The sequence below is a fragment of the Carettochelys insculpta genome, chromosome 24, assembly GCF_033958435.1.
Source record: "Carettochelys insculpta isolate YL-2023 chromosome 24, ASM3395843v1, whole genome shotgun sequence".
In the NCBI taxonomy this organism is placed as follows: domain Eukaryota; kingdom Metazoa; phylum Chordata; order Testudines; family Carettochelyidae; genus Carettochelys; species Carettochelys insculpta.
Window position 1 is genome coordinate 7496483 of NC_134160.1, and position 9765 is coordinate 7506247.

Consider the following 9765-nt stretch of genomic DNA (forward strand, 5'->3'; position numbering starts at 1 on the left):
CCAGCTGGCGGCCATGCCGGTCTGCTCACCTCCAGCCCAGCCACACTGCCCCTGCCCTCATCAAGGCCCTTCCTGTGTTGGAGCCTTTGCTTCTACCTGCAGCTCAGCTCGCCTCTTCTCCAGCTCCTTGTCCCAGGACCTCAGAGCTCCCTGCCACCCTGTGCCTACAGCCTCCCCTTTGCACCGCCCCCTGCCCACCCAGCTGATCGCCTCCCGCACACACTGCTCAACGCCAGGCAGAAACGCACAGACACAGCTGTGCGCAGCAAGGCCGGCCAGCAGAGTGCAAGCCTGCCCCTCCCCTGGGGTAGCCACCCCCCCACTGTACATTCCTGGGGCAGCAAACGTCCGTCAGGCAGGGAACTCATCACTTACAGCACTACCACCCCACAGAGCTGAAAAGAAATGGGGGGGTGGCCCACAGCTGTGGCTCCCAGGAGCCAGTCCTGTGTGTGGGGCACTTTGAAATGATCTGCCGGGGGCCCTGCCCAAGCAGAGCTCCCCTTGGCTGCAAGGGGGACATCAGGGCATCAGCCGTGCGGGCGAAGGTCCAGACTTCACCCTGGGCTGGTGCGTGAGCCAGGCGGACAGCAGGCCTGGCGCCAGCGGCTGCCAAGTCAGCAAAGGGCACCGTGCTTGGGGAAGGAAGCGGCAACCTGCGGGTTCTGTTAAACTCAAAGGCACGTCCCTAAGGGAAGGAGGGAAATACAAGCAAATAACCAACCACACAGGTGGGGTGGGCAGATCGGGCAGTTAGAGCCAGGGCCTGGGAAATGACACCGAGGTGCCCACACCTTGCAGCAGCAGCAGCTGCTCCGTGCTGTTTTTCCCCTTATTGCTTAGGGTGTGTTAAGTCTTGGCTGCCCAGACACACCGCTGCGCCCTCCCCTGCCCAGCCACACCTCAGGGGGCAGCAGCAGCTGGCAGCTTTCCCAGGGACCTGCCGCCAAATCTCCCTCGGTGGCCGCGCCGCCCTTCTCCTCTCCCAGCTGCCGCTCTCGCCAGGGCAAGAGTCCACATTCCAGGCTTGTCATTGTGAAAAAGGCCTCGCCCCGGCCAGCTTTGCCGCTAAGCCCCAGCGCCTTTCCCGCCAGAGCACTCGGATTACCTCCCGCCCCATCACAGCAATCCAAACTGGCCCAAACCGCAGCCCTGCCTCCCCTTGGCAACCCTCCGACTCCCCTGCCGCACCCGAGCTGTGGCAAGTGCCTTTCTGCTCCAGCCCGCTGGATGCCTTTCTCGGGGTGGGGGGTCCTCACTGTGTGCCGTTCCCGCTGTGTCAATTATTTGACCCCCAAAAGTGGTAGTATAGACTAGTGGTTAGAGCAAGGGGCTGGAAATGAGGCGTCTTGGGCACTGCGCCTCTGGCAAGTCATGTCATGTCTCTGGCTCAGTTTCTCCACCTGGAAACTGGGGCCACCCCTGGTGCTCACCTACCTTTGTGAAGGGCTTGGAGATTCTCCGGGGACAGAATCCGATACAGGAGGGACTCTAACTGAAGAGCATCCGGTAGCCCAAGGGCTGTGGCTGGCTCTCTCAGACAAACGCGTGGCTGCTGAATCCAGAGACTTGATTTCCAAATGGCCGGCAGCCCCCAGACGGCACTGGAGGTTGAGGGCCTTCAGCGGCTTTGCAGGCTACACATACATCGGTGTCTGTCTGTGCCCTAGCGTAGCCTCCCTGCTTTCCTAACTGTGGCCTCTGCGTCTCATTAAAGATTGGCCCAGACCCCACAAGTGGTGTATTTCCCTGCCGGCCTAGAATCAGGCCTGGGAACAGCCCTGACGCCATTGTTAGGTTCTTCACTACACTGGCAAGTTACTGTGCTGTAACTTTCTCACTTGGGGGTGGGGGGGTGTAAACCACCCCCACAACACACACACAAGCAAGTTAAAGAACCCATGTAAACCATTCCCCAGGGCCAGGAGCTGCGCTCCTCCTGCAGGTGGTTTAACTAGCACACCAGGAGGGAGCTCGCTCAGCGCTCTTACTGCAAGCACGCTGCTGTTAGAGCCCTGCAGATGGGGACAGGGCAGGTGAAGCCTTAGCTTGCCTTGAAGGTCAGACACGTCGTGACAATTTCCCAGAAAACATCCCACCCCTGTGCCAAGCGCAGCCAAAGCGGACGGTGGCTCAGCAGCGCAGCGAGGTGGGACCTGCCCCAGTCCTCTCTGGGATGTTAACTCAGACAAGCGGGCGGTGGGGCCAGCTTGCCAGTGTTAACCACAGCAACGTCCATAGCCGGCGTTCTATCACGGGCCTGTCATCAGACCACAGAACTAGCGCCTCTGCCTTGGCCATGGAGGGGAGACGGGGCTCGGGCAGGAAGGGGACGGGCCCCCATTCCTTGGGGGAGGGCTGGAGTGGGGCAAAGTCTCAACGGTTTCAAACAGCTGCCTAGGAAAGTAACAGCCCTGGGAGGGGAAGGCGCAAGCAGGGGCAGGAGAAGAGAATAATTCCTTTGTTGCAGCCCTTCCCTGAACTGCAGCTCACTGGGCCTGCCGCCAGGAGCCAGGGAGAGTTGCTAACTTTCTCTCCACAGGCAGGAAAATTCCCGGGCTTTGCCGCCAAGCCCTCTCAGCTCAACCCAGTGGCAGGTTCCCGCTCTGCCAGGGATCCATAAATCTGTCCTGCCCAGCGTGACATACCAAGGCCACAAACTGCCCTTAGTCCCTGGGGAGGCCAGGGTCGTGCAGGCCACACCCCAGCTCTTATCGTGCAGTGGGGGGAATAGTCGGTTTCAAATGCTTATCTAATGGCCTGAAAGAGCCAGAGAACATGTTCTGCTCCTGCCAGAGCCCATGGCTACACTGCCACTGGCGGACAGCACCGATACTATCCAACCTGTTCTGCACCATGTAGGGGTTTTTGCTGTAGGACTTCAGGCACCTTCCTTGACCAGGGCAATGGCAGCATGCTTGAGTGGGTAGAGTGCAAGAGTGGGTCTTAGGAGACCATGGTCAACTCACTGCTCTGCTCTGATCCTCCATTGCCCCATCTGGGAAATGGGAATAATAGGGGCGACCAGAGCCACCAATAGGGGGCGCAAAGGAGCAGCTGCCTTGGGGCCCAGCGATTTAAAAGAGCCCAGGGCTCCTGCCTGCTCCTGCTATTGCAACAGCAGCTGCCAGAGCCCTGGACCCCTTAAATCACCGCCAGAGCCTTGGGCAGGGCAGGTACCGAGGGCTGGATCGGGCAGGCTACCCCTAGTCCTGCCCTGGGCCTTGAAGCCAAGCCCCACCCCACCTTGCCCAGGGCCTGGTGAAATCTGTCACCAGCCCTGGCAGTGACCTCCCTGGCAAAGCGCTCTGAGATGGGAGGATGAAAAACATAAGGTCACAGCACAGTATTAATTACTACTACTGAGACACCTGCCTTGGGCACCAGACCTGCACGGATCCACCCTCACACGACAGGAGACGGCCACAGGCACACAAGCTGCACAAGGTGCTGCCTCTTTCACTCGGCCCTTCCAGCAAACCAGTTCCACACCGCCGGGGCCGCCCCACTGCAGTCTGGGACATCCAGTGCCCAGAAACGATGCTGGGATTGGGGCGTCCCGACAAAGTTCCCTGAAAGCTGAGCGCTTGGATGGCTGCCTAGGAGAGATTCTGGTGCCACCCAGCTGATTAGCAGAGCACCCACAGCCAGCAGCATGTGTTTCCACTGATCAGGAGCATCTGTCTACGCCTCGGTGCACGTAACAAAATTTATTCTGCCCACAGATGGAAAAAATTAGTGGGAACCCTGTTCAGGAACGTGCCTGAGCAGAATCAGGCTCAGCCCTCTGCTCATGGGAGACAATCTTAGGACACTCACGAAACCCACGCTGCACACCTGCGTTCAGCAGAGCACCTCGCCCCTGCGCAGTGCTCCCTCAGCACTTGTAGCTGGTGCAAAAGGGAGCTCCCAGTCCCCATCACCTGGGGCAAGCTGAACCCCACCAATGCCGAAGGCAGGAAAAGTTCCAGCCAAGATTACACGTGTGTGCGTAGGGGAAGGGGATCTGCCCCAACACATCAGGGATCCACTCTCCCCTTCAACCAGACAAGCAGGAATCTCTCCCTCGAGGCAGGTGAGGAATTGGGGCTCGGAGAGGGTTAACAGGTGCCTGGGAAGAGCAGATTAGGAACAGCTGCTGTGCAGCTGGGAGGTTGGAGTGCCCCTGCCTTGTCACTTGGGCTTAGGCCAGCTGAGCTGATTCGCCTGCCGGCAGCAGCCTCTCCGCAGCCAGTTCCTGCTGCCCTGCCCGTAGCAACCCAAAGCTTTCGGCAGCTCGGTCCCTAGCAGCAGCGTGGCTCAGGCTGGTAGCTGCCAAGAGTCACCCAGGCCATCGGGGAGACGAGTTTGCCAGCACTCAGTTTAGTTGCTAACAGATGGTCGTCCACGCCACAAGGACCGTCCCCAGAGGAGCGGCCGAGCCGGAGAACTCCGCTGGCCCCCACAGCCCCGTGGCAGGAGCGAAACACCTGCTGCTTTAAGGTCCTTCCTATGACCGCCTGCCATCCCATGGAATTCCCTTGCAGGGCTGCCCATATTTGGCTTCACACCACCTCCAGGAGGCTTGGAAATGCTGCTGTCCCCACTGAGCAGAGAAGGGAGTAAGGCCCAGAGACCAGGGGCTTGTCTACACAGCGAGTCCCTGCACAGCACAATGCAGACTCACTCGTGCGCTTGCGGTGCAGTGACTCACCGTGCAGACGAGTCGTAAGTGACCCACGCAAGGTCACACCCAGCAGCTGTGGTGCAGCTGCGACTGGAGCCAGATTCTCCTGATGGCCAGGCTATGCCCTACCCATTAGGCCGTCCTTCCTCCTCCCTGCACTGTCCCCTGTCCCATCTTCAGCTTGCCCAGGATTTGCGATCCCTCCCCACCCAGAGCTTCGCGCCCCCCGGACGCGCTCGCCACAGGCTGCTGCATCTCTCTGCGGCCAGCCCTGGCTTTAAGCCTGAACGGAGATGGCAGAGAACTGGCCCCTGGCTCAAAGATAACAGGACATGAGTTAGGAGGAGAGGAGAGCGACTGGTGCAATTCCCAAGCGGGCTGGCAATCACAGCGCTCAGCTTCAGAGAGAGGAACAGCCGCGCAGAGGGAGTGCTTCCGACACACCTTTGTTTGCTGGGCTGTAGCGGGAGAACCGGCTGCTGGCTCCCAGCAAGCTGCTGAGCTCTCGATAATTCGCTCGTTTCACTCACACGGTGCAGCTTGTGTCAGCCGTGGGTCCTAGCAACCGAGTCAGAGCCCGGCTCCGGTACAATCGGTGCAAGGCAAGGGGGGCAGGGACACCAGCCCTGAGCGGAGGCTTTGAGGGTGTGATGGGAACACAGGCACGAGAAAGTGCGGTATTGCCCCTGCTCGGTGTTCAGGGAGCTCTGATCTGAGAGACTCACGAGAGAGATTAGATCCCAATTTCCTGACGGGGCTTCGGAGCTTCCCAATGAGCTTCATCTCTAACCCTCACGGAGCACACACAACATCTCTGCAAGTGGAGGTCAGAGCACAGTACAGGGAACCAACCACACCTGTGTGCTAATACCAGCTCTGCCACTGACTCATTCTCTGCCCTTGGGCACATCACCTATTTGGCCGCCTGGCTCATGGTGATACATCTCTCCCTCACAAAGCCCTGTGAGGTGGGCAACCGGCGAATACCAACAGAGTACTCTGAAGGTGGAAAGCCCTGTGTCAGCAGCATCACATCCTCCATCCGCTCCCCACGCTGACATAAGGGTAACAGTGTCTTGCTGAACTCACCAGAGGTACAGGCACCAACCAGACTGCATGGTGGGGGTGGGGCGAGAGGACCATCCCCCAGACAGCCTCCTACCAGGTGGGAGTCTGCCTGGGCCCGGGACCAGCCGATGGGAGCCCTCCCAGGCAAGGACCCCACTGGGCACACTGTACCACCAGACAGCTGCCCCCACGGGCATTAAAGGACCAGGAAGGCAGAAGGTTAGTCCCATGAACAACTCCAGCGCAGTTACTCCTCATAGGCACTAGCGAGATCAGAAGTGGGCCCACCTCTTCTTTCCCACAGATGAAGACACCTAAGGGGAAAGGAGCCATTTCCTCCGATGTTCCAGGCAGACTGGCCAGCAACCTGGAGACCAAAGCCCAGCTCTGCCACAGGCTGAGGCACTCCTCAGCCATCAGAGCCTGAGCAAGGCTTGCAGCAGCACAGAAGGATGATCCCCTGGCTGCTAATCCCTTTGATCACAGCGTTAAAAGACCAGGCAAGGGAGGCACCAAACCCCTTTCCCATGGGCTCCTGCAGACAGGGGCTCACATTCTTCCTTTGAAATCAGCAGTGGTGTGCCTGGGAAATCTGCAAAACCAGCTGTAGGCAGCAAGCACCATCCAGGAGGCTTCGCTCCGCAGAACACATAGGCTGCAGTGAGCTGAACTGTCCACTGTGGGGGCAGGATTCTCTCTATTTTTTTCCACCCATGTGGAATAAATTTTGTTGTGTGCACCCAGGCCTGTGCAGAAGTGCACCACCAGCCAAAACACACACTGCTGGCTGTGGGCATTTATCAGCTGGACAGCACCTGACTCTTTCCTGGACAGCCACCAAAGGGCTCAGAGTACAGGGAACACTGCTCTGGGAATGTCCTTCTGCAGACAACATTCCCCTGCACCCCTCAGGAGAACAAGCTGGAGAAGATACAGGGCTGGCAAAGGAGACAGGCTTGAGGGGAGTTCCAGAAGTAACGCAGCAGCTGGAGACTACACAGAATGCCTTCATGGAGCAGATGCATTTCAATAAATTGAGTCATATTCAGTAGTGTCCCTTCCCCAGCACCTTCTATCGGAGGATCTCATAATACTTTACAAACTCTTCAGCTCTGGGGAGGGTCCCATGGGCTGTGCTCTGCAGGTCAGGCGACATGCTTGTCAACTGCCCCTTCTGGCTTTAAAATCCACAGCAGCATACAGGTGGTGTATGCTCCCCCACCTCCTGACACGGTATTGGCCCCCATTTTACAGATGGGTAAACAGAGGCACAGAGAGGATAAGTGACTTGACCAAGATGTCACAACAAGCCAGTGGCAGTGAATGTGATGGCAGCTGTGACTCCTGCCTACTAGAACCCTGCTATAGCCAAATGACACCTGTCCTACCCTTAAACAAAAACCAGCAGAGCCTCATTTATAACAGTGCAGGCAGAAGGCTTCCCCCCTCCCCCCCACCCTTTGCACAGGGATTGCAAGGAAGTGGTAGCTCATCTGGTGGCAGCTGCCTTCCTTAGGTGCATGTTATATGGGCCAAGGGCCACCTGGTCCCCAGCCCTGGTCTGTCTTTGAGTGAAGCGATCACCTGTTGTCCCTCTCCATTGTTCCAGGTTTCTGATGTTCTCTGCACATTGGTGATTTCTGGCGCAGCGCTCTGGGTGACTTTATGCAACAGTCTCTTGGGCTCTTTTCTCCAACACCTGTCGCCACAGTGTTACCGGATGTCTTTTCCTTAGGAGAGAGAAGACAGTTTGGAGCAGTATTCCTCAACCTTTTTTTTTTTTTTTAAATGAAGTACCCCTAAAGGTACATGTACCACCACTTGAGAAACATGGTCCTAGGCTGAGGTCTTGAAACAAGCACCATCCAACCTGTCCAGATGACTGTATCCTTTTCAGGGGTCAGATTTTTTTGCATACCACCAAGTTACACCTCACTTAAAAACTACTTACACACAAAACCGCCACAGAAGACTCCTACTGGACACTCCTGACTTTCTACCATGTTACCAAATCAATGAACTGGACTAGAAATATTGTACTTACATTTCCGTGTAAGGTGTATGAAGCTGGAAAAACAAGTCATTGTCAATGAACTTCTCAGTTGTACTGACTTGACTAGTGGTTTTTATGAAGCCTGTTGTAAAACTAGGCAAACAGCTAGATAAGTTGATCGACCTCCTGGAAAACCTCAGTGTACCCACAAGGATACACGTACCTTGGTTGAGAACCACTGGCGTGGACTATGAACCAATGGGTGTCTTTCTGCTGCCCACGTGTTCGCAGCTAAGCTGAATGGCTTTAGCTCAGACACACGTGGGCTCGAGTTCCATACTAGGGTCTTGTGAGGTGGCCATCAGACTGGTCCAGATAACTGGGCTGTTGGCAGTTGGGGTCTAGCCCAGTTTCTCTGCCGGGGATCTGACTCCCTGCAGTTCAGGACGGCTACAAGTCCACAGCGTGGGTTTGCAATGTGGAGCTGAAAACCAAGCCACACCCAGGAGAGATGGGCAGAGCAGGCAAGAACCTTGCTGCCCACAGCCAGCTGTAAATGAGGCTGGTGCTGACACTGCTCTGATTCCAGTGCAGATGAGGCGAGAATGGGTTGGGCTGCTTTGCTGATGACAGGGAGCCTGAAGGGTTGGGAGAGCTACAGGCCAGGATGGTCCGTGTTCTTTGTAAGCCGAGTGCTTGAGTGGCCCCCCAGGAGACATTCAAATGCTGCCCAGCTCATTAGCAGAGCGCCCACGGGTGGCTGCGTGTGTATCTTCTGGTGGTGCCCATCTGCACATGGCTTGATGCACAGAATGTTTATTCCACGTGGATGGGAAAAAAAAAATAAAGGGAATATCAGCCAGGAGGGTTAAGACCTATAACGACGACCCAATTCATCCCCTGCAGTGGAACCTGGGGGAGAGAACTCGGGACAAGACATTTCCATGGCAATCTCCTCCCAGGGATCTCCCCACACTGCTCATTTGAGGGCAGGAGCAGATGTGGGATTTCCCACTGGAGATGGGCCTGTCCCAAACCTGGCAGAGTGCAGGCCAATTCCCTCCAGGAGCAATACAGCTTTACGGCTCCGGACACCATGTTGGCAGCCTCGCTGCGCTCGCTCCACCGCTTTGCTGACACACTGCTCTGGTACGGGCTGTGTTTCCACCCGGTCAGCTTCCCTTACACCATCAAACATGGCCCCTCGGAGTTTGCTAACTGAGCAATGATGCAAAGGCATGATCAAGTAACTGAAATGTAAAGGGACCTGATTCTGGCAGGTGACCGGGTGCTGCTGCTACTAAATCTGAAGGGACACGTGCAATCTCATGGCTCGAGCCCAGGGCTGGGACTCAGGGTGAATGGACACTGGATGAGTGATGCCGTTTCCCCAGGCCTCAGTGATCACTCCAATGCAATGGACAATCTTTCCCACCCGTCCCCAGCGATTTTACGCAATAGACTTCAGTGCGCAAGTGAGGGCACCCGTCAAAATGGGGAGCAGCCATTAGACACACAGCAGGCTGCAATCAGACATCAATCTCCAGAAGCCTGTGGCTCTCCACCTAGGGTGCAGGGGAAATGGGAAAACAAACTTCAGAGGGGAATAAGTAGGAGCCAGCCCCAGAGCAGCGTGATTAACTGAACAGAGCACAAGGAGGAGCGCAAGCTGGCTTCGAGTCACTTGCACTAGTTTAGTTTCTCAGGCTATGTCTACACTGGAGGGTTTTGTCAACAAAATCCATGGAGCGCCCATGTTCCCAAGGAGTTTGCTCAACAGCAAATCGACAGAATGCAGCACCGTTGTCAACAGCCTTATCCTGCTCCCCATGAGGAATAACGCCCCTGTCAACAGAAAGCCATGCGGACATGCCCGGGGGCCCTCTGTCAACAGTGTTCTGAGACACCAGGCTGTTCTGTTGAGAGCAAGGCCAGACAGTCCGGCTGCTCTCTGTCGACAGAGCGGCTCACGCTTGCGATCCGATCGACAAATCCCTGTACTCCAGACACAGCCTCAGAGACGGCTCAACCACGGCAA